The sequence below is a fragment of the Pseudophryne corroboree genome, chromosome 3 (genome assembly GCF_028390025.1).
Source record: "Pseudophryne corroboree isolate aPseCor3 chromosome 3, aPseCor3.hap2, whole genome shotgun sequence".
NCBI classification, from domain to species: domain Eukaryota; kingdom Metazoa; phylum Chordata; class Amphibia; order Anura; family Myobatrachidae; genus Pseudophryne; species Pseudophryne corroboree.
Window position 1 is genome coordinate 329,837,909 of NC_086446.1, and position 27,455 is coordinate 329,865,363.

At 32.7% G+C, this 27,455-nt stretch overlaps 13 non-coding genes across 13 annotated transcripts; all 13 read left to right on the forward strand.

Moving 5' to 3' along the window:
• Nucleotides 1-1,201: 1,201 nt before the first annotated feature.
• Nucleotides 1,202-1,273, forward strand: TRNAP-GGG (transfer RNA proline (anticodon GGG)). Its single transcript has one exon. It is a non-coding gene; the product is annotated as a tRNA-Pro (tRNA).
• Nucleotides 1,274-2,987: 1,714 nt separating this feature from the next.
• On the forward strand, nucleotides 2,988-3,059 carry TRNAP-CGG (transfer RNA proline (anticodon CGG)). The gene has a single exon. It is a non-coding gene; the product is annotated as a tRNA-Pro (tRNA).
• A 1,713-nt stretch (nucleotides 3,060-4,772) lies between these two features.
• Nucleotides 4,773-4,844, forward strand: TRNAP-GGG (transfer RNA proline (anticodon GGG)). Its single transcript has one exon. It is a non-coding gene; the product is annotated as a tRNA-Pro (tRNA).
• A 1,714-nt stretch (nucleotides 4,845-6,558) lies between these two features.
• On the forward strand, nucleotides 6,559-6,630 carry TRNAP-CGG (transfer RNA proline (anticodon CGG)). The gene has a single exon. It is a non-coding gene; the product is annotated as a tRNA-Pro (tRNA).
• A 1,714-nt stretch (nucleotides 6,631-8,344) lies between these two features.
• Nucleotides 8,345-8,416, forward strand: TRNAP-CGG (transfer RNA proline (anticodon CGG)). Its single transcript has one exon. It is a non-coding gene; the product is annotated as a tRNA-Pro (tRNA).
• Nucleotides 8,417-10,128: 1,712 nt separating this feature from the next.
• TRNAP-CGG (transfer RNA proline (anticodon CGG)) lies at nucleotides 10,129-10,200 on the forward strand. The gene has a single exon. It is a non-coding gene; the product is annotated as a tRNA-Pro (tRNA).
• A 3,498-nt stretch (nucleotides 10,201-13,698) lies between these two features.
• TRNAP-CGG (transfer RNA proline (anticodon CGG)) lies at nucleotides 13,699-13,770 on the forward strand. Its single transcript has one exon. It is a non-coding gene; the product is annotated as a tRNA-Pro (tRNA).
• A 1,715-nt stretch (nucleotides 13,771-15,485) lies between these two features.
• On the forward strand, nucleotides 15,486-15,557 carry TRNAP-CGG (transfer RNA proline (anticodon CGG)). The gene has a single exon. It is a non-coding gene; the product is annotated as a tRNA-Pro (tRNA).
• Nucleotides 15,558-17,271: 1,714 nt separating this feature from the next.
• On the forward strand, nucleotides 17,272-17,343 carry TRNAP-CGG (transfer RNA proline (anticodon CGG)). Its single transcript has one exon. It is a non-coding gene; the product is annotated as a tRNA-Pro (tRNA).
• Nucleotides 17,344-19,058: 1,715 nt separating this feature from the next.
• Nucleotides 19,059-19,130, forward strand: TRNAP-UGG (transfer RNA proline (anticodon UGG)). Its single transcript has one exon. It is a non-coding gene; the product is annotated as a tRNA-Pro (tRNA).
• Nucleotides 19,131-22,636: 3,506 nt separating this feature from the next.
• TRNAP-UGG (transfer RNA proline (anticodon UGG)) lies at nucleotides 22,637-22,708 on the forward strand. Its single transcript has one exon. It is a non-coding gene; the product is annotated as a tRNA-Pro (tRNA).
• A 1,715-nt stretch (nucleotides 22,709-24,423) lies between these two features.
• Nucleotides 24,424-24,495, forward strand: TRNAP-CGG (transfer RNA proline (anticodon CGG)). The gene has a single exon. It is a non-coding gene; the product is annotated as a tRNA-Pro (tRNA).
• Nucleotides 24,496-26,207: 1,712 nt separating this feature from the next.
• TRNAP-CGG (transfer RNA proline (anticodon CGG)) lies at nucleotides 26,208-26,279 on the forward strand. The gene has a single exon. It is a non-coding gene; the product is annotated as a tRNA-Pro (tRNA).
• The last annotated feature ends 1,176 nt before the right edge of the window (nucleotides 26,280-27,455 follow it).

Sequence of the window (27,455 nt, forward strand, 5' to 3'; positions counted from 1 at the left end):
ATCAAAAAACGTCCAAACTCTATTGGGACCTCTAAATATTGGCACTGCACATTTCTAATATACATACATGGATAACAAGTAACCTTAAGTTATTATTTTTGCAATGCTACATACACATTTTTTGTTTTAAGTTGTTATGTTATTTTTAAAATGTTTCATCTTCATTAAATGAAATTGTGTGTTTTCTCCAGTTATTTGCATTTTTTCTTAAATAATTAGAGTTTTACTTTAAAAATGTTAAAAACTGAATAAGAAATTATTTGGCTAGTGGCTTGTTGGTCAGGGTGTATGATTCTTGCTTCGGGTGCAAAAGGTCCCAGGTTCATATCCTGGATGAGCCTGTTTTCTCAGGTTCTTTAAAAATGCTTAGTTCAATTATCTGATAGTATTTTTAAATACTAATGTATTCCAACAGTTTCACTTCCAATTTCATTAGTATACATGAAAATATATGAACAGTAGGCTCGTTGGTATAGGGGTATGATTCTCGCTTAGGGTGCGAGAGGTCCTGGGATTAATTCGCAGACGAGCCCATCTTCTCAGGTACTTTTAAATACCATGGTTCCATTATCTGATTGATGTCAATTGCCTGAGTCAAAAGCATCAAGTGAATTTTTCTTTTGCCAATCCATAAAAAAAAGTATATACTTATGCATATTTAGTAAACTGTCAACCATTTGGTGGTATATTGGGTAAACTGTAGATTCCATTTTGTCTAAGTAACTTTGAGTGGCTTCAAAGAAGTCTCATTTTGACAAATAAAAAACAGTCAAAATTAAATTACAGGTTTTTCTCTTACCTTGCTTTTTTCTAAGAAACAATGAGTGGCTTAAAAGAATAGTCTCTTTTTGACAAACAAAAAGGTCAACAATTAATTGCAGGTTTTTGTTTTTTTTCTTTCTTCTTGGTCTGTATGCTTACGTTGCACACAGTATGAGACAAGTCTTAGGTTCCAGCTATTAGAAAAGTTAAAACTCTATAGGAACCCATAAATCTTGGCACTGAAATTTCCAAATATGCATACTTGGACCAAAAATTGACCTTAAGGAAACATTTTAGCTATGCTACAAATAATTTTTTTAAATAGTTATGGTATTTTTAAAATGTAACATCTTTTTTCCAGCTTATTGCATTTTTTTATTAAATAATTTGAGTTTTGCTTTAAAATGGTAAAATCTCAATGAGAAGACCTTAGGCAGATGGCTCGTTGGTCTAGGGGTATGATTCTCGCTTGGGGTGCGAGAGGTCCCGGGTTCAAATCCCGGAAGAGCCCATCTCTTCATGTACTTTTAAAGTCCTTAATATCTGATAGTATTTAATAGCATTTTAAAATACTCACTAATGTATACAAACAGTTTTACTTACAATTTCATTAATATACATAAAAAAGACATGCACAGTGGGCTCGTTGATTCTTGCTTAGGGTGCGAGAGATCCCCGGTACAAATCCTGGATGAGCCCATCTTTTAAAGGTATATACTTATGCATACTTAGTAATATGTCAACCATTTGGTGGTATATTGGGTAAACTATAGATTCCATTTTGTCTAAGTAACCTTGAGTGGCTTAAAAGTCTAATTTTGACAAACAAAAAACTGTCAAAATGAAATTACAGGTTTTTCTCTTACCTTTCTTTTTTCTAAATAACCCTGAGTGGCTTAAAAGACTAGTCTCATTATGACTAACAAAAAGATCAACAATAAATTGCAGGTGTTTATTTTGTCTTTCTTCTGGGTCTGCATGCTTGAGTTGCACACAGTATGTGACAAGTCTTAGGTTCCAACTATCAAAAAAAGTCCAAACTCTATTGGGACCTCTAAATATTGGCACTGCACATTTCTAATATACATACTTGGATAACAAGTAACCTTAAGTTATTATTTTTGCAATGCTACATACACATTTTTTGTTTTAAGTTGTTATGTTATTTTTAAAATGTTTCATCTTCATTAAATGAAATTGTGTGTTTTCTCCAGTTATTTGCATTTTTTCTTAAATAATTAGAGTTTTACTTTAAAAATGTTAAAAACTGAATAAGAAATTATTTGGCTAGTGGCTTGTTGGTCAGGGTGTATGATTCTTGCTTCAGGTGCAAAAGGTCCCAGGTTCATATCCTGGATGAGCCTGTTTTCTCAGGTTCTTTAAAAGTGCTTAGTTCAATTATCTGATAGTATTTTAAAATACTAATGTATTCCAACAGTTTCACTTCCAATTTCATTAGTATACATGAAAATACATGAACAGTAGGCTCGTTGGTATAGGGGTATGATTCTCGCTTAGGGTGCGAGAGGTCCTGGGATTAATTCGCAGATGAGCCCATCTTCTCAGGTTCTTTTAAATACCATGGTTCCATTATCTGATTGATGTCAATTGCCTGAGTCAAAAGCATCAAGTGAATTTTTCTTTTGCCAATCCATAAAAAAAAGTATATACTTATGCATATTTAGTAAACTGTCAACCAGTTGGTGGTATATTGGGTAAACTGTAGATTCAATTTTGTCTAAGTAACTTTGAGTGGCTTCAAAGAAGTCTCATTTTGACAAATAAAAAACAGTCAAAATTAAATTACAGGTTTTTCTCTTACCTTGCTTTTTTCTAAGAAACAATGAGTTGCTTAAAAGAATAGTCTCTTTTTGACAAACAAAAAGGTCAACAATTAATTGCAGGTTTTTGTTTTTTTCTTTCTTCTTGGTCTGTATGCTTACGTTGCACACAGTATGAGACAAGTCTTAGGTTCCAGCTATTAGAAAAGTTAAAACTCTATAGGAACCCATAAATCTTGGCACTTAAATTTCCAAATATGCATACTTGGACCAAAAATTGACCTTAAGGAAACATTTTAGCTATGCTACAAATAATTTTTTTAAATAGTTATGGTATTTTTAAAATGTAACATCTTTTTTTCCAGCTTATTGCATTTTTTTATTAAATAATTTGAGTTTTACTTTAAAAATGGTAAAATCTGAATGAGAAGACCTTATGCAGATGGCTCGTTGGTCTAGGGGTATGATTCTCGCTTCGGGTGTGAGAGGTCCCAGGTTCAAATCCCGGACGAGCCCATCTCTTCATGTACTTTTAAAGTCCTTAATATCTGATAGTATTTAATAGCATTTTAAAATACTCACTAATGTATACAAACAGTTTTACTTACAATTTCATTAATATACATAAAAAAGACATGCACAGTGGGCTCGTTGATTCTTGCTTAGGGTGCGAGAGATCCCCGGTACAAATCCCGGATGAGCCCATCTTTTAAAGGTATATACTTATGCATACTTAGTAATATGTCAACCATTTGGTGGCATATTGGGTAAACTATAGATTCCATTTTGTCTAAGTAACCTTGAGTGGCTTAAAAGTCTAATTTTGACAAACAAAAAACTGTCAAAATGAAATTACAGGTTTTTCTCTTACCTTTCTTTTTTCTAAATAACCCTGAGTGGCTTAAAAGACTAGTCTCATTATGACTAACAAAAAGATCAACAATAAATTGCAGGTGTTTATTTTGTCTTTCTTCTGGGTCTGCATGCTTGAGTTGCACACAGTATGTGACAAGTCTTAGGTTCCAACTATCAAAAAAAGTCCAAACTCTATTGGGACCTCTAAATATTGGCACTGCACATTTCTAATATACATACATGGATAACAAGTAACCTTAAGTTATTATTTTTGCAATGCTACATACACATTTTTTGTTTTAAGTTGTTATGTTATTTTTAAAATGTTTCATCTTCATTAAATGAAATTGTGTGTTTTCTCCAGTTATTTGCATTTTTTCTTAAATAATTAGAGTTTTACTTTAAAAATGTTAAAAACTGAATAAGAAATTATTTGGCTAGTGGCTTGTTGGTCAGGGTGTATGATTCTTGCTTCGGGTGCAAAAGGTCCCAGGTTCATATCCTGGATGAGCCTGTTTTCTCAGGTTCTTTAAAAATGCTTAGTTCAATTATCTGATAGTATTTTTAAATACTAATGTATTCCAACAGTTTCACTTCCAATTTCATTAGTATACATGAAAATATATGAACAGTAGGCTCGTTGGTATAGGGGTATGATTCTCGCTTAGGGTGCGAGAGGTCCTGGGATTAATTCGCAGACGAGCCCATCTTCTCAGGTACTTTTAAATACCATGGTTCCATTATCTGATTGATGTCAATTGCCTGAGTCAAAAGCATCAAGTGAATTTTTCTTTTGCCAATCCATAAAAAAAAGTATATACTTATGCATATTTAGTAAACTGTCAACCATTTGGTGGTATATTGGGTAAACTGTAGATTCCATTTTGTCTAAGTAACTTTGAGTGGCTTCAAAGAAGTCTCATTTTGACAAATAAAAAACAGTCAAAATTAAATTACAGGTTTTTCTCTTACCTTGCTTTTTTCTAAGAAACAATGAGTGGCTTAAAAGAATAGTCTCTTTTTGACAAACAAAAAGGTCAACAATTAATTGCAGGTTTTTGTTTTTTTTCTTTCTTCTTGGTCTGTATGCTTACGTTGCACACAGTATGAGACAAGTCTTAGGTTCCAGCTATTAGAAAAGTTAAAACTCTATAGGAACCCATAAATCTTGGCACTGAAATTTCCAAATATGCATACTTGGACCAAAAATTGACCTTAAGGAAACATTTTAGCTATGCTACAAATCATTTTTTTAAATAGTTATGGTATTTTTAAAATGTAACATCTTTTTTCCAGCTTATTGCATTTTTTTATTAAATAATTTGAGTTTTGCTTTAAAATGGTAAAATCTCAATGAGAAGACCTTAGGCAGATGGCTCGTTGGTCTAGGGGTATGATTCTCGCTTGGGGTGCGAGAGGTCCCGGGTTCAAATCCCGGAAGAGCCCATCTCTTCATGTACTTTTAAAGTCCTTAATATCTGATAGTATTTAATAGCATTTTAAAATACTCACTAATGTATACAAACAGTTTTACTTACAATTTCATTAATATACATAAAAAAGACATGCACAGTGGGCTCGTTGATTCTTGCTTAGGGTGCGAGAGATCCCCGGTACAAATCCTGGATGAGCCCATCTTTTAAAGGTATATACTTATGCATACTTAGTAATATGTCAACCATTTGGTGGTATATTGGGTAAACTATAGATTCCATTTTGTCTAAGTAACCTTGAGTGGCTTAAAAGTCTAATTTTGACAAACAAAAAACTGTCAAAATGAAATTACAGGTTTTTCTCTTACCTTTCTTTTTTCTAAATAACCCTGAGTGGCTTAAAAGACTAGTCTCATTATGACTAACAAAAAGATCAACAATAAATTGCAGGTGTTTATTTTGTCTTTCTTCTGGGTCTGCATGCTTGAGTTGCACACAGTATGTGACAAGTCTTAGGTTCCAACTATCAAAAAAAGTCCAAACTCTATTGGGACCTCTAAATATTGGCACTGCACATTTCTAATATACATACTTGGATAACAAGTAACCTTAAGTTATTATTTTTGCAATGCTACATACACATTTTTTGTTTTAAGTTGTTATGTTATTTTTAAAATGTTTCATCTTCATTAAATGAAATTGTGTGTTTTCTCCAGTTATTTGCATTTTTTCTTAAATAATTAGAGTTTTACTTTAAAAATGTTAAAAACTGAATAAGAAATTATTTGGCTAGTGGCTTGTTGGTCAGGGTGTATGATTCTTGCTTCAGGTGCAAAAGGTCCCAGGTTCATATCCTGGATGAGCCTGTTTTCTCAGGTTCTTTAAAAGTGCTTAGTTCAATTATCTGATAGTATTTTAAAATACTAATGTATTCCAACAGTTTCACTTCCAATTTCATTAGTATACATGAAAATACATGAACAGTAGGCTCGTTGGTATAGGGGTATGATTCTCGCTTAGGGTGCGAGAGGTCCTGGGATTAATTCGCAGATGAGCCCATCTTCTCAGGTTCTTTTAAATACCATGGTTCCATTATCTGATTGATGTCAATTGCCTGAGTCAAAAGCATCAAGTGAATTTTTCTTTTGCCAATCCATAAAAAAAAGTATATACTTATGCATATTTAGTAAACTGTCAACCAGTTGGTGGTATATTGGGTAAACTGTAGATTCAATTTTGTCTAAGTAACTTTGAGTGGCTTCAAAGAAGTCTCATTTTGACAAATAAAAAACAGTCAAAATTAAATTACAGGTTTTTCTCTTACCTTGCTTTTTTCTAAGAAACAATGAGTTGCTTAAAAGAATAGTCTCTTTTTGACAAACAAAAAGGTCAACAATTAATTGCAGGTTTTTGTTTTTTTCTTTCTTCTTGGTCTGTATGCTTACGTTGCACACAGTATGAGACAAGTCTTAGGTTCCAGCTATTAGAAAAGTTAAAACTCTATAGGAACCCATAAATCTTGGCACTTAAATTTCCAAATATGCATACTTGGACCAAAAATTGACCTTAAGGAAACATTTTAGCTATGCTACAAATAATTTTTTTAAATAGTTATGGTATTTTTAAAATGTAACATCTTTTTTTCCAGCTTATTGCATTTTTTTATTAAATAATTTGAGTTTTACTTTAAAAATGGTAAAATCTGAATGAGAAGACCTTATGCAGATGGCTCGTTGGTCTAGGGGTATGATTCTCGCTTCGGGTGTGAGAGGTCCCAGGTTCAAATCCCGGACGAGCCCATCTCTTCATGTACTTTTAAAGTCCTTAATATCTGATAGTATTTAATAGCATTTTAAAATACTCACTAATGTATACAAACAGTTTTACTTACAATTTCATTAATATACATAAAAAAGACATGCACAGTGGGCTCGTTGATTCTTGCTTAGGGTGCGAGAGATCCCCGGTACAAATCCCGGATGAGCCCATCTTTTAAAGGTATATACTTATGCATACTTAGTAATATGTCAACCATTTGGTGGCATATTGGGTAAACTATAGATTCCATTTTGTCTAAGTAACCTTGAGTGGCTTAAAAGTCTAATTTTGACAAACAAAAAACTGTCAAAATGAAATTACAGGTTTTTCTCTTACCTTTCTTTTTTCTAAATAACCCTGAGTGGCTTAAAAGACTAGTCTCATTATGACTAACAAAAAGATCAACAATAAATTGCAGGTGTTTATTTTGTCTTTCTTCTGGGTCTGCATGCTTGAGTTGCACACAGTATGTGACAAGTCTTAGGTTCCAACTATCAAAAAAAGTCCAAACTCTATTGGGACCTCTAAATATTGGCACTGCACATTTCTAATATACATACATGGATAACAAGTAACCTTAAGTTATTATTTTTGCAATGCTACATACACATTTTTTGTTTTAAGTTGTTATGTTATTTTTAAAATGTTTCATCTTCATTAAATGAAATTGTGTGTTTTCTCCAGTTATTTGCATTTTTTCTTAAATAATTAGAGTTTTACTTTAAAAATGTTAAAAACTGAATAAGAAATTATTTGGCTAGTGGCTTGTTGGTCAGGGTGTATGATTCTTGCTTCGGGTGCAAAAGGTCCCAGGTTCATATCCTGGATGAGCCTGTTTTCTCAGGTTCTTTAAAAATGCTTAGTTCAATTATCTGATAGTATTTTAAAATACTAATGTATTCCAACAGTTTCACTTCCAATTTCATTAGTATACATGAAAATACATGAACAGTAGGCTCATTGGTATAGGGGTATGATTCTCGCTTAGGGTGCGAGAGGTCCTGGGATTAAATCGCAGACGAGCCCATCTTCTCAGGTTCTTTTAAATACCATGGTTCCATTATCTGATTGATGTCAATTGCCTGAGTCAAAAGCATCAAGTGAATTTTTCTTTTGCCAATCCATAAAAAAAAGTATATACTTATGCATATTTAGTAAACTGTCAACCATTTGGTGGTATATTGGGTAAACTGTAGATTCCATTTTGTCTAAGTAACTTTGAGTGGCTTCAAAGAAGTCTCATTTTGACAAATAAAAAACAGTCAAACGGAAATTACAGGTTTTTCTCTTACCTTGCTTTTTTCTAAGAAACAATGAGTGGCTTAAAAGAATAGTCTCTTTTTGACAAACAAAAAGGTCAACAATTAATTGCAGGTTTTTGTTTTTTTCTTTCTTCTTGGTCTGTATGCTTAAGTTGCACACAGTATGAAACAAGTCTTAGGTTCCAGCTATTAGAAAAGTTAAAACTCTATAGGAACCCATAAATCTTGGCACTTAAATTTCCAAATATGCATACTTGGACCAAAAATTGACCTTAAGGAAACATTTTAGCTATGCTACAAATAATTTTTTTAAATAGTTATGGTATTTTTAAAATGTAACATCTTTTTTTCCAGCTTATTGCATTTTTTTATTAAATAATTTGAGTTTTACTTTAAAAATGGAAAAGTCTGAATGAGTAGACATTAGGCAGATGGCTCGTTGGTCTAGGGGTATGATTCTCGCTTCGGGTGCGAGAGGTCCCAGGTTCAAATCCCGGATGAGCCCATCTCTTCATGTACTTTTAAAGTCCTTAATATCTGATAGTATTTAATAGCATTTTAAAATACTCACTAATGTATACAAACAGTTTTACTTACAATTTCATTAATATACATAAAAAAGACATGCACAGTGGGCTCGTTGATTCTTGCTTAGGGTGCGAGAGATCCCCGGTACAAATCCGGGATGAGCCCATCTTTTAAAGGTATATACTTATGCATACTTAGTAATATGTCAACCATTTGGTGGTATATTGGGTAAACTATAGATTCCATTTTGTCTAAGTAACCTTGAGTGGCTTAAAAGTCTAATTTTGACAAACAAAAAACTGTCAAAATGAAATTACAGGTTTTTCTCTTACCTTTCTTTTTTCTAAATAACCCTGAGAGGCTTAAAAGACTAGTCTCATTATGACTAACAAAAAGATCAACAATAAATTGCAGGTGTTTATTTTGTCTTTCTTCTGGGTCTGCATGCTTGTGTTGCACACAGTATGTGACAAGTCTTAGGTTCCAACTATCAAAAAATGTCCAAACTCTATTGGGACCTCTAAATATTGGCACTGCACATTTCTAATATACATACATGGATAACAAGTAACCTTAAGTTATTATTTTTGCAATGCTACATACACATTTTTTGTTTTAAGTTGTTATGTTATTTTTAAAATGTTTCATCTTCATTAAATGAAATTGTGTGTTTTCTCCAGTTATTTGCATTTTTTCTTAAATTATTAGAGTTTTACTTTAAAAATGTTAAAAACTGAATAAGAATTTATTTGGCTAGTGGCTTGTTGGTCAGGGTGTATGATTCTTGCTTCGGGTGCAAAAGGTCCCAGGTTCATATCCTGGATGAGCCTGTTTTCTCAGGTTCTTTAAAAGTGCTTAGTTCAATTATCTGATAGTATTTTAAAATACTAATGTATTCCAACAGTTTCACTTCCAATTTCATTAGTATACATGAAAATACATGAACAGTAGGCTCGTTGGTATAGGGGTATGATTCTCGCTTAGGGTGCGAGAGGTCCTGGGATTAAATCGCAGACGAGCCCATCTTCTCAGGTTCTTTTAAATACCATGGTTCCATTATCTGATTGATGTCAATTGCCTGAGTCAAAAGCATCAAGTGAATTTTTCTTTTGCCAATCCATAAAAAAAAGTATATACTTATGCATATTTAGTAAACTGTCAACCATTTGGTGGTATATTGGGTAAACTGTAGATTCCATTTTGTCTAAGTAACTTTGAGTGGCTTCAAAGAAGTCTCATTTTGACAAATAAAAAACAGTCAAAAGGAAATTACAGGTTTTTCTCTTACCTTGCTTTTTTCTAAGAAACAATGAGTGGCTTAAAAGAATAGTCTCTTTTTGACAAACAAAAAGGTCAACAATTAATTGCAGGTTTTTGTTTTTTTCTTTCTTCTTGGTCTGTATGCTTAAGTTGCACACAGTATGAAACAAGTCTTAGGTTCCAGCTATTAGAAAAGTTAAAACTCTATAGGAACCCATAAATCTTGGCACTGAAATTTCCAAATATGCATACTTGGACCAAAAATTGACCTTAAGGAAACATTTTAGCTATGCTACAAATAATTTTTTTAAATTGTTATGGTATTTTTAAAATGTAACATCTTTTTTCCAGCTTATTGCATTTTTTTATTAAATAATTTGAGTTTTGCTTTAAAATGGTAAAATCTCAATGAGAAGACCTTAGGCAGATGGCTCGTTGGTCTAGGGGTATGATTCTCGCTTCGGGTGCGAGAGGTCCCGGGTTCAAATCCCGGAAGAGCCCATCTCTTCATGTACTTTTAAAGTCCTTAATATCTGATAGTATTTAATAGCATTTTAAAATACTCACTAATGTATACAAACAGTTTTACTTACAATTTCATTAATATACATAAAAAAGACATGCACAGTGGGCTCGTTGATTCTTGCTTAGGGTGCGAGAGATCCCCGGTACAAATCCCGGATGAGCCCATCTTTTAAAGGTATATACTTATGCATACTTAGTAATATGTCAACCATTTGGTGGTATATTGGGTAAACTATAGATTCCATTTTGTCTAAGTAACCTTGAGTGGCTTAAAAGTCTAATTTTGACAAACAAAAAACTGTCAAAATGAAATTACAGGTTTTTCTCTTACCTTTCTTTTTTCTAAATAACCCTGAGTGGCTTAAAAGACTAGTCTCATTATGACTAACAAAAAGATCAACAATAAATTGCAGGTGTTTATTTTGTCTTTCTTCTGGGTCTGCATGCTTGAGTTGCACACAGTATGTGACAAGTCTTAGGTTCCAACTATCAAAAAAAGTCCAAACTCTATTGGGACCTCTAAATATTGGCACTGCACATTTCTAATATACATACTTGGATAACAAGTAACCTTAAGTTATTATTTTTGCAATGCTACATACACATTTTTTGTTTTAAGTTGTTATGTTATTTTTAAAATGTTTCATCTTCATTAAATGAAATTGTGTGTTTTCTCCAGTTATTTGCATTTTTTCTTAAATAATTAGAGTTTTACTTTAAAAATGTTAAAAACTGAATAAGAAATTATTTGGCTAGTGGCTTGTTGGTCAGGGTGTATGATTCTTGCTTCAGGTGCAAAAGGTCCCAGGTTCATATCCTGGATGAGCCTGTTTTCTCAGGTTCTTTAAAAGTGCTTAGTTCAATTATCTGATAGTATTTTAAAATACTAATGTATTCCAACAGTTTCACTTCCAATTTCATTAGTATACATGAAAATACATGAACAGTAGGCTCGTTGGTATAGGGGTATGATTCTCGCTTAGGGTGCGAGAGGTCCTGGGATTAATTCGCAGATGAGCCCATCTTCTCAGGTTCTTTTAAATACCATGGTTCCATTATCTGATTGATGTCAATTGCCTGAGTCAAAAGCATCAAGTGAATTTTTCTTTTGCCAATCCATAAAAAAAAGTATATACTTATGCATATTTAGTAAACTGTCAACCATTTGGTGGTATATTGGGTAAACTGTAGATTCCATTTTGTCTAAGTAACTTTGAGTGGCTTCAAAGAAGTCTCATTTTGACAAATAAAAAACAGTCAAAATTAAATTACAGGCTTTTCTCTTACCTTGCTTTTTTCTAAGAAACAATGAGTGGCTTAAAAGAATAGTCTCTTTTTGACAAACAAAAAGGTCAACAATTAATTGCAGGTTTTTGTTTTTTTCTTTCTTCTTGGTCTGTATGCTTACGTTGCACACAGTATGAGACAAGTCTTAGGTTCCAGCTATTAGAAAAGTTAAAACTCTATAGGAACCCATAAATCTTGGCACTTAAATTTCCAAATATGCATACTTGGACCAAAAATTGACCTTAAGGAAACATTTTAGCTATGCTACAAATAATTTTTTTAAATAGTTATGGTATTTTTAAAATGTAACATCTTTTTTTCCAGCTTATTGCATTTTTTTATTAAATAATTTGAGTTTTACTTTAAAAATGGTAAAATCTGAATGAGAAGACCTTATGCAGATGGCTCGTTGGTCTAGGGGTATGATTCTCGCTTCGGGTGCGAGAGGTCCCAGGTTCAAATCCCGTACGAGCCCATCTCTTCATGTACTTTTAAAGTTCTTAATATCTGATAGTATTTAATAGCATTTTAAAATACTCACTAATGTATACAAACAGTTTTACTTACAATTTCATTAATATACATAAAAAAGACATGCACAGTGGGCTCGTTGATTCTTGCTTAGGGTGCGAGAGATCCCCGGTACAAATCCCGGATGAGCCCATCTTTTAAAGGTATATACTTATGCATACTTAGTAATATGTCAACCATTTGGTGGTATATTGGGTAAACTATAGATTCCATTTTGTCTAAGTAACCTTGAGTGGCTTAAAAGTCTAATTTTGACAAACAAAAAACTGTCAAAATGAAATTACAGGTTTTTCTCTTACCTTTCTTTTTTCTAAATAACCCTGAGTGGCTTAAAAGACTAGTCTCATTATGACTGACAAAAAGATCAACAATAAATTGCAGGTGTTTATTTTGTCTTTCTTCTGGGTCTGCATGCTTGAGTTGCACACAGTATGTGACAAGTCTTAGGTTCCAACTATCAAAAAAAGTCCAAACTCTATTGGGACCTCTAAATATTGGCACTGCACATTTCTAATATACATACATGGATAACAAGTAACCTTAAGTTATTATTTTTGCAATGCTACATACACATTTTTTGTTTTAAGTTGTTATGTTATTTTTAAAATGTTTCATCTTCATTAAATGAAATTGTGTGTTTTCTCCAGTTATTTGCATTTTTTCTTAAATAATTAGAGTTTTACTTTAAAAATGTTAAAAACTGAATAAGAAATTATTTGGATAGTGGCTTGTTGGTCAGGGTGTATGATTCTTGCTTTGGGTGCAAAAGGTCCCAGGTTCATATCCTGGATGAGCCTGTTTTCTCAGGTTCTTTAAAAGTGCTTAGTTCAATTATCTGATAGTATTTTAAAATACTAATGTATTCCAACAGTTTCACTTCCAATTTCATTAGTATACATGAAAATACATGAACAGTAGGCTCGTTGTTATAGGGGTATGATTCTCGCTTAGGGTGCGAGAGGTCCTGGGATTAAATCGCAGACGAGCCCATCTTCTCAGGTTCTTTTAAATACCATGGTTCCATTATCTGATTGATGTCAATTGCCTGAGTCAAAAGCATCAAGTGAATTTTTCTTTTGCCAATCCATAAAAAAAAGTATATACTTATGCATATTTAGTAAACTGTCAACCATTTGGTGGTATATTGGGTAAACTGTAGATTCCATTTTGTCTAAGTAACTTTGAGTGGCTTCAAAGAAGTCTCATTTTGACAAATAAAAAACAGTCAAAAGGAAATTACAGGTTTTTCTCTTACCTTGCTTTTTTCTAAGAAACAATGAGTGGCTTAAAAGAATAGTCTCTTTTTGACAAACAAAAAGGTCAACAATTAATTGCAGGTTTTTGTTTTTTTCTTTCTTCTTGGTCTGTATGCTTAAGTTGCACACAGTATGAAACAAGTCTTAGGTTCCAGCTATTAGAAAAGTTAAAACTCTATAGGAACCCATAAATCTTGGCACTGAAATTTCCAAATATGCATACTTGGAACAAAAATTGACCTTAAGGAAACATTTTAGCTATGCTACAAATAATTTTTTTAAATTGTTATGGTATTTTTAAAATGTAACATCTTTTTTCCAGCTTATTGCATTTTTTTATTAAATAATTTGAGTTTTGCTTTAAAATGGTAAAATCTCAATGAGAAGACCTTAGGCAGATGGCTCGTTGGTCTAGGGGTATGATTCTCGCTTCGGGTGCGAGAGGTCCCGGGTTCAAATCCCGGACGAGCCCATCTCTTCATGTACTTTTAAAGTCCTTAATATCTGATAGTATTTAATAGCATTTTAAAATACTCACTAATGTATACAAACAGTTTTACTTACAATTTCATTAATATACATAAAAAAGACATGCACAGTGGGCTCGTTGATTCTTGCTTAGGGTGCGAGAAATCCCCGGTACAAATCCCGGATGAGCCCATCTTTTAAAGATATATACTTATGCATACTTAGTAAAATGTCAACCATTTGGTGGTATATTGGGTAAACTATAGATTCCATTTTGTCTAAGTAACCTTGAGTGGCTTAAAAGTCTAATTTTGACAAACAAAAAACTGTCAAAATGAAATTACAGGTTTTTCTCTTACCTTTCTTTCTTCTAAATAACCCTGAGTGGCTTAAAAGACTAGTCTCATTATGACTAACAAAAAGATCAACAATAAATTGCAGGTGTTTATTTTGTCTTTCTTCTGGGTCTGCATGCTTGAGTTGCACACAGTATGTGACAAGTCTTAGGTTCCAACTATCAAAAAACGTCCAAACTCTATTGGGACCTCTAAATATTGGCACTGCACATTTCTAATATACATACATGGATAACAAGTAACCATAAGTTATTATTTTTGCAATGCTACATACACATTTTTTGTTTTAAGTTGTTATGTTATTTTTAAAATGTTTCATCTTCATTAAATGAAATTGTGTGTTTTCTCCAGTTATTTGCATTTTTTCTTAAATAATTAGAGTTTTACTTTAAAAATGTTAAAAACTGAATAAGAAATTATTTGGCTAGTGGCTTGTTGGTCAGGGTGTATGATTCTTGCTTCGGGTGCAAAAGGTCCCAGGTTCATATCCTGGATGAGCCTGTTTTCTCAGGTTCTTTAAAAATGCTTAGTTCAATTATCTGATAGTATTTTTAAATACTAATGTATTCCAACAGTTTCACTTCCAATTTCATTAGTATACATGAAAATATATGAACAGTAGGCTCGTTGGTATAGGGGTATGATTCTCGCTTAGGGTGCGAGAGGTCCTGGGATTAATTCGCAGACGAGCCCATCTTCTCAGGTTCTTTTAAATACCATGGTTCCATTATCTGATTGATGTCAATTGCCTGAGTCAAAAGCATCAAGTGAATTTTTCTTTTGCCAATCCATAAAAAAAAGTATATACTTATGCATATTTAGTAAACTGTCAACCATTTGGTGGTATATTGGGTAAACTGTAGATTCCATTTTGTCTAAGTAACTTTGAGTGGCTTCAAAGAAGTCTCATTTTGACAAATAAAAAACAGTCAAAATTAAATTACAGGTTTTTCTCTTACCTTGCTTTTTTCTAAGAAACAATGAGTGGCTTAAAAGAATAGTCTCTTTTTGACAAACAAAAAGGTCAACAATTAATTGCAGGTTTTTGTTTTTTTCTTTCTTCTTGGTCTGTATGCTTACGTTGCACACAGTATGAGACAAGTCTTAGGTTCCAGCTATTAGAAAAGTTAAAACTCTATAGGAACCCATAAATCTTGGCACTTAAATTTCCAAATATGCATACCTGGACCAAAAATTGACCTTAAGGAAACATTTTAGCTATGCTACAAATAATTTTTTTTAAATAGTTATGGTATTTTTAAAATGTAACATCTTTTTTTCTAGCTTATTGCATTTTTTTATTAAATAATTTGAGTTTTACTTTAAAAATGGTAAAATCTGAATGAGAAGACCTTAGGCAGATGGCTTGTTGGTCTAGGGGTATGATTCTCGCTTCGGGTGCGAGAGGTCCCGGGTTCAAATCCCGGACGAGCCCATCTCTTCATGTACTTTTAAAGTCCTTAATATCTGATAGTATTTAATAGCATTTTAAAATACTCACTAATGTATACAAACAGTTTTACTTACAATTTCATTAATATACATAAAAAAGACAAGCACAGTGGGCTTGTTGATTCTTGCTTAGGGTGCGAGAGATCCCCGGTACAAATCCCGGATGAGCTCATCTTTTAAAGGTATATACTTATGCATACTTAGTAATATGTCAACCATTTGGTGGTATATTGGGTAAACTATAGATTCCATTTTGTCTAAGTAACCTTGAGTGGCTTAAAAGTCTAATTTTGACAAACAAAAAACTGTCAAAATGAAATTACAGGTTTTTCTCTTACCTTTCTTTTTTCTAAATAACCCTGAGTGGCTTAAAAGATTAGTCTCATTATGACTAACAAAAAGATCAACAATAAATTGCAGGTGTTTATTTTGTCTTTCTTCTGGGTCTGCATGCTTGAGTTGCACACAGTATGTGACAAGTCTTAGGTTCCAACTATCAAAAAAAGTCCAAACTCTATTGGGACCTCTAAATATTGGCACTGCACATTTCTAATATACATACATGGATAACAAGTAACCTTAAGTTATTATTTTTGCAATGCTACATACACATTTTTTGTTTTAAGTTGTTATGTTATTTTTAAAATGTTTCATCTTCATTAAATGAAATTGTGTGTTTTCTCCAGTTATTTGCATTTTTTCTTAAATAATTACAGTTTTACTTTAAAAATGTTAAAAACTGAATAAGAATTTATTTGGCTAGTGGCTTGTTGGTCAGGGTGTATGATTCTTGCTTCGGGTGCAAAAGGTCCCAGGTTCATATCCTGGATGAGCCTGTTTTCTCAGGTTCTTTAAAAGTGCTTAGTTCAATTATCTGATAGTATTTTAAAATACTAATGTATTCCAACAGTTTCACTTCCAATTTCATTAGTATATATGAAAATACATGAACAGTAGGCTCGTTGGTATAGGGGTATGATTCTCGCTTAGGGTGCGAGAGGTCCTGGGATTAAATTGCAGACGAGCCCATCTTCTCAGGTTCTTTTAAATACCATGGTTCCATTATCTGATTGATGTCAATTGCCTGAGTCAAAAGCATCAAGTGAATTTTTCTTTTGCCAATCCATAAAAAAAAGTATATACTTATGCATATTTAGTAAACTGTCAACCATTTGGTGGTATATTGGGTAAACTGTAGATTCCATTTTGTCTAAGTAACTTTGAGTGGCTTCAAAGAAGTCTCATTTTGACAAATAAAAAACAGTCAAAAGGAAATTACAGGTTTTTCTCTTACCTTGCTTTTTTCTAAGAAACAATGAGTGGCTTAAAAGAATAGTCTCTTTTTGACAAACAAAAAGGTCAACAATTAATTGCAGGTTTTTGTTTTTTTCTTTCTTCTTGGTCTGTATGCTTAAGTTGCACACAGTATGAAACAAGTCTTAGGTTCCAGCTATTAGAAAGGTTAAAACTCTATAGGAACCCATAAATCTTGGCACTGAAATTTCCAAATATGCATACTTGGACCAAAAATTGACCTTAAGGAAACATTTTAGCTATGCTACAAATAATTTTTTTAAATTGTTATGGTATTTTTAAAATGTAACATCTTTTTTTCCAGCTTATTGCATTTTTTTATTAAATAATTTGAGTTTTACTTTAAAAATGGTAAAATCTCAATGAGAAGACCTTAGGCAGATGGCTCGTTGGTCTAGGGGTATGATTCTCGCTTCGGGTGCGAGAGGTCCCAGGTTCAAATCCCGGACGAGCCCATCTCTTCATGTACTTTTAAAGTCCTTAATATCTGATAGTATTTAATAGCATTTTAAAATACTCACTAATGTATACAAACAGTTTTACTTACAATTTCATTAATATACATAAAAAAGACATGCACAGTGGGCTCGTTGATTCTTGCTTAGGGTGCGAGAGATCCCCGGTACAAATCCCGGATGAGCCCATCTTTTAAAGGTATATACTTATGCATACTTAGTAATATGTCAACCATTTGGTGGTATATTGGGTAAACTATAGATTCCATTTTGTCTAAGTAACCTTGAGTGGCTTAAAAGTCTAATTTTGACAAACAAAAAACTGTCAAAATGAAATTACAGGTTTTTCTCTTACCTTTCTTTTTTCTAAATAACCCTGAGTGGCTTAAAAGACTAGTCTCATTATGACTAACAAAAAGATCAACAATAAATTGCAGGTGTTTATTTTGTCTTTCTTCTGGGTCTGCATGCTTGAGTTGCACACAGTATGTGACAAGTCTTAGGTTCCAACTATCAAAAAAAGTCCAAACTCTATTGGGACCTCTAAATATTGGCACTGCACATTTCTAATATACATACATGGATAACAAGTAACCTTAAGTTATTATTTTTGCAATGCTACATACACATTTTTTGTTTTAAGTTGTTATGTTATTTTTAAAATGTTTCATCTTCATTAAATGAAATTGTGTGTTTTCTCCAGTTATTTGCATTTTTTCTTAAATAATTAGAGTTTTACTTTAAAAATGTTAAAAACTGAATAAGAAATTATTTGGCTAGTGGCTTGTTGGTCGGGGTGTATGATTCTTGCTTCGGGTGCAAAAGGTCCCAGGTTCATATCCTGGATGAGCCTGTTTTCTCAGGTTCTTTAAAAATGCTTAGTTCAATTATCTGATAGTATTTTAAAATACTAATGTATTCCAACAGTTTCACTTCCAATTTCATTAGTATACATGAAAATACATGAACAGTAGGCTCGTTGGTATAGGGGTATGATTCTCGCTTAGGGTGCGAGAGGTCCTTGGATTAATTCGCAGATGAGCCCATCTTCTCAGGTTCTTTTAAATACCATGGTTCCATTATCTGATTGATGTCAATTGCCTGAGTCAAAAGCATCAAGTGAATTTTTCTTTTGCCAATCCATAAAAAAAAGTATATACTTATGCATATTTAGTAAACTGTCAACCATTTGGTGGTATATTGGGTAAACTGTAGATTCCATTTTGTCTAAGTAACTTTGAGTGGCTTCAAAGAAGTCTCATTTTGACAAATAAAAAACAGTCAAAATTAAATTACAGGTTTTTCTCTTACCTTGCTTTTTTCTAAGAAACAATGAGTGGCTTAAAAGAATAGTCTCTTTTTGACAAACAAAAAGGTCAACAATTAATTGCAGGTTTTTGTTTTTTTCTTTCTTCTTGGTCTGTATGCTTACGTTGCACACAGTATGAGACAAGTCTTAGGTTCCAGCTATTAGAAAAGTTAAAACTCTATAGGAACCCATAAATCTTGGCACTGAAATTTCCAAATATGCATACTTGGACCAAAAATTGACCTTAAGGAAACATTTTAGCTATGCTACAAATAATTTTTTTAAATAGTTATGGTATTTTTAAAATGTAACATCTTTTTTTCCAGCTTATTGCATTTTTTTATTAAATAATTTGAGTTTTTGCTTTAAAAATGGTAAAATCTGAATGAGAAGACCTTAGGCAGATGGCTCGTTGGTCTAGGGGTATGATTCTCGCTTTGGGTGTGAGAGGTCCCGGGTTCAAATCCCGGACGAGCCCATCTCTTCATGTACTTTTAAAGTCCTTAATATCTGATAGTATTTAATAGCATTTTAAAATACTCACTAATGTATACAAACAGTTTTACTTACAATTTCATTAATATACATAAAAAAGACATGCACAGTGGGCTCGTTGATTCTTGCTTAGGGTGCGAGAGATCCCCGGTACAAATCCCGGATGAGCCCATCTTTTAAAGGTATATACTTATGCATACTTAGTAATATGTCAACCATTTGGTGGTATATTGGGTAAACTATAGATTCCATTTTGTCTAAGTAACCTTGAGTGGCTTAAAAGTCTAATTTTGACAAACAAAAAACTGTCAAAATGAAATTACAGGTTTTTCTCTTACCTTTCTTTTTTCTAAATAACCCTGAGTGGCTTAAAAGATTAGTCTCATTATGACTAACAAAAAGATCAACAATAAATTGCTGGTGTTTATTTTGTCTTTCTTCTGGGTCTGCGTGCTTGAGTTGCACACAGTATGTGACAAGTCTTAGGTTCCAACTATCAAAAAAAGTCCAAACTCTATTGGGACCTCTAAATATTGGCACTGCACATTTCTAATATACATACATGGATAACAAGCAACCTTAAGTTATTATTTTTGCAATGCTACATACACATTTTTTGTTTTAAGTTGTTATGTTATTTTTAAAATGTTTCATCTTCATTAAATGAAATTGTGTGTTTTCTCCAGTTATTTGCATTTTTTCTTAAATAATTAGAGTTTTACTTAAAAAATGTTAAAAACTGAATAAGAAATTATTTGGCTAGTGGCTTGTTGGTCAGGGTGTATGATTCTTGCTTCGGGTGCAAAAGGTCCCAGGTTCATATCCTGGATGAGCCTGTTTTCTCAGGTTCTTTAAAAGTGCTTAGTTCAATTATCTTATAGTATTTTAAAATACTAATGTATTCCAACAGTTTCACTTCCAATTTCATTAGTATACATGAAAATACATGAACAGTAGGCTCGTTGGTATAGGGGTATGATTCTCGCTTAGGGTGCGAGAGGTCCTGGGATTAAATCGCAGACGAGCCCATCTTCTCAGGTTCTTTTAAATACCATGGTTCCATTATCTGATTGATGTCAATTGCCTGAGTCAAAAGCATCAAGTGATTTTTTTTTTTGCCAATCCATAAAAAAAAGTATATACTTATGCATATTTAGTAAACTGTCAACCATTTGGTGGTATATTGGGTAAACTGTAGATTCCATTTTGTCTAAGTAACTTTGAGTGGCTTTAAAGAAGTCTCATTTTGACAAATAAAAAACAGTCAAAAGGAAATTACAGGTTTTTCTCTTACCTTGCTTTTTTCTAAGAAACAATGAGTGGCTTAAAAGAATAGTCTCTTTTTGACAAACAAAAAGGTCAACAATTAATTGCAGGTTTTTGTTTTTTTCTTTCTTCTTGGTCTGTATGCTTAAGTTGCACACAGTATGAAACAAGTCTTAGGTTCCAGCTATTAGAAAAGTTAAAACTCTATAGGAACCCATAAATCTTGGCACTGAAATTTCCAAATATGCATACTTGGACCAAAAATTGACCTTAAGGAAACATTTTAGCTATGCTACAAATAATTTTTTTAAATTGTTATAGTATTTTTAAAATGTAACATCTTTTTTCCAGCTTATTGCATTTTTTTATTAAATAATTTGAGTTTTGCTTTAAAATGGTAAAATCTCAATGAGAAGACCTTAGGCAGATGGCTCGTTGGTCTAGGGGTATGATTCTCGCTTCGGGTGCGAGAGGTCCCGGGTTCAAATCCTGGAAGAGCCCATCTCTTCATGTACTTTTAAAGTCCTTAATATCTGATAGTATTTAATAGCATTTTAAAATACTCACTAATGTATACAAACAGTTTTACTTACAATTTCATTAATATACATAAAAAAGACATGCACAGTGGGCTCGTTGATTCTTGCTTAGGGTGCGAGAGATCCCCGGTACAAATCCCGGATGAGCCCATCTTTTAAAGATATATACTTATGCATACTTAGTAAAATGTCAACCATTTGGTGGTATATTGGGTAAACTATAGATTCCATTTTGTCTAAGTAACCTTGAGTGGCTTAAAAGTCTAATTTTGACAAACAAAAAACTGTCAAAATGAAATTACAGGTTTTTCTCTTACCTTTCTTTTTTCTAAATAACCCTGGGTGGCTTAAAAGACTAGTCTCATTATGACTAACAAAAAGATCAACAATAAATTGCAGGTGTTTATTTTGTCTTTCTTCTGGGTCTGCATGACCCAGACTGCAGACTTGTCACAGTATGTGACAAGTCTTAGGTTCCAACTATCAAAAAAAGTCCAAACTCTATTGGGACCTCTAAATATTGGCACTGCACATTTCTAATATACATACATGGATAACAAGTAACCTTAAGTTATTATTTTTGCAATGCTACATACACATTTTTTGTTTTAAGTTGTTATGTTATTTTTAAAATGTTTCATCTTCATTAAATGAAATTGTGTGTTTTCTCCAGTTATTTGCATTTTTTCTTAAATAATTAGAGTTTTACTTTAAAAATGTTAAAAACTGAATAAGAAATTATTTGGCTAGTGGCTTGTTGGTCAGGGTGTATGATTCTTGCTTCGGGTGCAAAAGGTCCCAGGTTCATATCCTGGATGAGCCTGTTTTCTCAGGTTCTTTAAAAATGCTTAGTTCAATTATCTGATAGTATTTTAAAATACTAATGTATTCCAACAGTTTCACTTCCAATTTCATTAGTATACATGAAAATACATGAACAGTAGGCTCGTTGGTATAGGGGTATGATTCTCGCTTAGGGTGCGAGAGGTCCTGGGATTAAATCGCAGACGAGCCCATCTTCTCAGGTTCTTTTAAATACCATGGTTCCATTATCTGATTGATGTCAATTGCCTGAGTCAAAAGCATCAAGTGAATTTTTCTTTTGCCAATCCATAAAAAAAAGTATATACTTATGCATATTTAGTAAACTGTCAACCATTTGGTGGTATATTGGGTAAACTGTAGATTCCATTTTGTCTAAGTAACTTTGAGTGGCTTCAAAGAAGTCTCATTTTGACAAATAAAAAACAGTCAAAATGAAATTACAGGTTTTTCTCTTACCTTGCTTTTTTCTAAGAAACAATGAGTGGCTTAAAAGAATAGTCTCTTTTTGACAAACAAAAAGATCAACAATTAATTGCAGGTTTTTGTTTTTTTCTTTCTTCTTGGTCTGTATGCTTAAGTTGCACACAGTATGAGACAAGTCTTAGGTTCCAGCTATTAGAAAAGTTAAAACTCTATAGGAACCCATAAATCTTGGCACTGAAATTTCCAAAAATTTATACTTGGACCAAAAATTGACCTTAAGGAAACATTTTAGCTATGCTATAAATAATTTTTTTAAATAGTTATGGTATTTTTAAAATGTAACATCTTTTTTTCCAGCTTATTGCATTTTTTTATTAAATAATTTGAGTTTTACTTTAAAAATGGTAAAATCTCAATGAGAAGACCTTAGGCAAATGGCTCGTTGGTCTAGGGGTATGATTCTCGCTTTGGGTGCGAGAGGTCCCGGGTTCAAATCCCGGACGAGCCCATCTCTTCATGTACTTTTAAAGTCCTTAATATCTGATAGTATTTAATAGCATTTTAAAATACTCACTAATGTATACAAACAGTTTTACTTACAATTTCATTAATATACATAAAAAAGACATGCACAGTGGGCTCGTTGATTCTTGCTTAGGGTGCGAGAGATCCCCGGTACAAATCCCGGATGAGCCCATCTTTTAAAGGTATATACTTATGCATACTTAGTAAAATGTCAACCATTTGGTGGTATATTGGGTAAACTATAGATTCCATTTTGTCTAAGTAACCTTGAGTGGCTTAAAAGTCTAATTTTGACAAACAAAAAACTGTCAAAATGAAATTACAGGTTTTTCTCTTACCTTTCTTTTTTCTAAATAACCCTGAGTGGCTTAAAAGACTAGTCTCATTATGACTAACAAAAAGATCAACAATAAATTGCAGGTGTTTATTTTGTCTTTCTACTGGGTCTGCATGCTTGAGTTGCACACAGTATGTGACAAGTCTTAGGTTCCAACTATCAAAAAAAGTCCCAACTCTATTGGGACCTCTAAATATTGGCACTGCACATTTCTAATATACATACTTGGATAACAAGTAACCTTAAGTTATTATTTTTGCAATGCTACATACACATTTTTTGTTTTAAGTTGTTATGTTATTTTTAAAATGTTTCATCTTCATTAAATGAAATTGTGTGTTTTCTCCAGTTATTTACATTTTTTCTTAAATAATTAGAGTTTTACTTTAAAAATGTTAAAAACTGAATAAGAAATTATTTGGCCAGTGGCTTGTTGGTCAGGGTGTATGATTCTTGCTTCGGGTGCAAAAGGTCCCAGGTTCATATCCTGGATGAGCCTGTTTTCTCAGGTTCTTTAAAAGTGCTTAGTTCAATTATCTGATAGTATTTTAAAATACTAATGTATTCCAACAGTTTCACTTCCAATTTCATTAGTATACATGAAAATACATGAACAGTAGGCTCGTTGGTATAGGGGTATGATTCTCGCTTAGGGTGCGAGAGGTCCTGGGATTAAATCGCAGACGAGCCCATCTTCTCAGGTTCTTTTAAATACCATGGTTCCATTATCTGATTGATGTCAATTGCCTGAGTCAAAAGCATCAAGTGAATTTTTCTTTTGCCAATCCATAAAAAAAAGTATATACTTATGCATATTTAGTAAACTGTCAACCATTTGGTGGTATATTGGGTAAACTGTAGATTCCATTTTGTCTAAGTAACTTTGAGTGGCTTCAAAGAAGTCTCATTTTGACAAATAAAAAACAGTCAAAAGGAAATTACAGGTTTTTCTCTTACCTTTCTTTTTTCTAAGAAACAATGAGTGGCTTAAAAGAATAGTCTCTTTTTGACAAACAAAAAGGTCAACAATTAATTGCAGGTTTTTGTTTTTTTCTTTCTTCTTGGTCTGTATGCTTAAGTTGCACACAGTATCAAACAAGTCTTAGGTTCCAGCTATTAGAAAAGTTAAAACTCTATAGGAACCCATAAATCTTGGCACTGAAATTTCCAAATATGCATACTTGGACCAAAAATTGACCTTAAGGAAACATTTTAGCTATGCTACAAATAATTTTTTTAAATAGTTATGGTATTTTTAAAATGTAACATCTTTTTTTCCAGCTTATTGCATTTTTTTATTAAATAATTTGAGTTTTTGCTTTAAAAATGGTAAAATCTGAATGAGAAGACCTTAGGCAGATGGCTCGTTGGTCTAGGGGTATGATTCTCGCTTCGGGTGTGAGAAGTCCCGGGTTCAAATCCCGGACGAGCCCATCTCTTCATGTACTTTTAAAGTCCTTAATATCTGATAGTATTTAATAGCATTTTAAAATACTCACTAATGTATACAAACAGTTTTACTTACAATTTCATTAATATACATAAAAAAGACATGCACAGTGGGCTCGTTGATTCTTGCTTAGGGTGCGAGAGATCCCCGGTACAAATCCCGGATGAGCCCATCTTTTAAAGGTATATACTTATGCATACTTAGTAATATGTCAACCATTTGGTGGTATATTGGGTAAACTATAGATTCCATTTTGTCTAAGTAACCTTGAGTGGCTTAAAAGTCTAATTTTGACAAACAAAAAACTGTCAAAATGAAATTACAGGTTTTTCTCTTACCTTTCTTTTTTCTAAATAACCCTGAGTGGCTTAAAAGATTAGTCTCATTATGACTAACAAAAAGATCAACAATAAATTGCAGGTGTTTATTTTGTCTTTCTTCTGGGTCTGCGTGCTTGAGTTGCACACAGTATGTGACAAGTCTTAGGTTCCAACTATCAAAAAAAGTCCAAACTCTATTGGGACCTCTAAATATTGGCACTGCACATTTCTAATATACATACATGGATAACAAGTAACCTTAAGTTATTATTTTTGCAATGCTACATACACATTTTTTGTTTTAAGTTGTTATGTTATTTTTAAAATGTTTCATCTTCATTAAATGAAATTGTGTGTTTTCTCCAGTTATTTGCATTTTTTCTTAAATAATTAGAGTTTTACTTAAAAAATGTTAAAAACTGAATAAGAAATTATTTGGCTAGTGGCTTGTTGGTCAGGGTGTATGATTCTTGCTTCGGGTGCAAAAGGTCCCAGGTTCATATCCTGGATGAGCCTGTTTTCTCAGGTTCTTTAAAAGTGCTTAGTTCAATTATCTTATAGTATTTTAAAATACTAATGTATTCCAACAGTTTCACTTCCAATTTCATTAGTATACATGAAAATACATGAACAGTAGGCTCGTTGGTATAGGGGTATGATTCTCGCTTAGGGTGCGAGAGGTCCTGGGATTAAATCGCAGACGAGCCCATCTTCTCAGGTTCTTTTAAATACCATGGTTCCATTATCTGATTGATGTCAATTGCCTGAGTCAAAAGCATCAAGTGAATTTTTTTTTTGCCAATCCATAAAAAAAAGTATATACTTATGCATATTTAGTAAACTGTCAACCATTTGGTGGTATATTGGGTAAACTGTAGATTCCATTTTGTCTAAGTAACTTTGAGTGGCTTCAAAGAAGTCTCATTTTGACAAATAAAAAACAGTCAAAAGGAAATTACAGGTTTTTCTCTTACCTTGCTTATTTCTAAGAAACAATGAGTGGCTTAAAAGAATAGTCTCTTTTTGACAAACAAAAAGGTCAACAATTAATTGCAGGTTTTTGTTTTTTTCTTTCTTCTTGGTCTGTATGCTTAAGTTGCACACAGTATGAAACAAGTCTTAGGTTCCAGCTATTAGAAAAGTTAAAACTCTATAGGAACCCATAAATCTTGGCACTGAAATTTCCAAATATGCATACTTGGACCAAAAATTGACCTTAAGGAAACATTTTAGCTATGCTACAAATAATTTTTTTAAATTGTTATAGTATTTTTAAAATGTAACATCTTTTTTCCAGCTTATTGCATTTTTTTATTAAATAATTTGAGTTTTGCTTTAAAATGGTAAAATCTCAATGAGAAGACCTTAGGCAGATGGCTCGTTGGTCTAGGGGTATGATTCTCGCTTCGGGTGCGAGAGGTCCCGGGTTCAAATCCCGGAAGAGCCCATCTCTTCATGTACTTTTAAAGTCCTTAATATCTGATAGTATTTAATAGCATTTTAAAATACTCACTAATGTATACAAACAGTTTTACTTACAATTTCATTAATATACATAAAAAAGACATGCACAGTGGGCTCGTTGATTCTTGCTTAGGGTGCGAGAGATCCCCGGTACAAATCCCGGATGAGCCCATCTTTTAAAGGTATATACTTATGCATACTTAGTAATATGTCAACCATTTGGTGGCATATTGGGTAAACTATAGATTCCATTTTGTCTAAGTAACCTTGAGTGGCTTAAAAGTCTAATTTTGACAAACAAAAAACTGTCAAAATGAAATTACAGGTTTTTCTCTTACCTTTCTTTTTTCTAAATAACCCTGAGTGGCTTAAAAGACTAGTCTCATTATGACTAACAAAAAGATCAACAATAAATTGCAGGTGTTTATTTTGTCTTTCTTCTGGGTCTGCATGCTTGAGTTGCACACAGTATGTGACAAGTCTTAGGTTCCAACTATCAAAAAAAGTCCAAACTCTATTGGGACCTCTAAATATTGGCACTGCACATTTCTAATATACATACATGGATAACAAGTAACCTTAAGTTATTATTTTTGCAATGCTACATACACATTTTTTGTTTTAAGTTGTTATGTTATTTTTAAAATGTTTCATCTTCATTAAATGAAATTGTGTGTTTTCTCCAGTTATTTGCATTTTTTCTTAAATAATTAGAGTTTTACTTTAAAAATGTTAAAAACTGAATAAGAAATTATTTGGCTAGTGGCTTGTTGGTCAGGGTGTATGATTCTTGCTTCGGGTGCAAAAGGTCCCAGGTTCATATCCTGGATGAGCCTGTTTTCTCAGGTTCTTTAAAAGTGCTTAGTTCAATTATCTTATAGTATTTTAAAATACTAATGTATTCCAACAGTTTCACTTCCAATTTCATTAGTATACATGAAAATACATGAACAGTAGGCTCGTTGGTATAGGGGTATGATTCTCGCTTAGGGTGCGAGAGGTCCTGGGATTAAATCGCAGACGAGCCCATCTTCTCAGGTTCTTTTAAATACCATGGTTCCATTATCTGATTGATGTCAATTGCCTGAGTCAAAAGCATCAAGTGATTTTTTTTTTTGCCAATCCATAAAAAAAAGTATATACTTATGCATATTTAGTA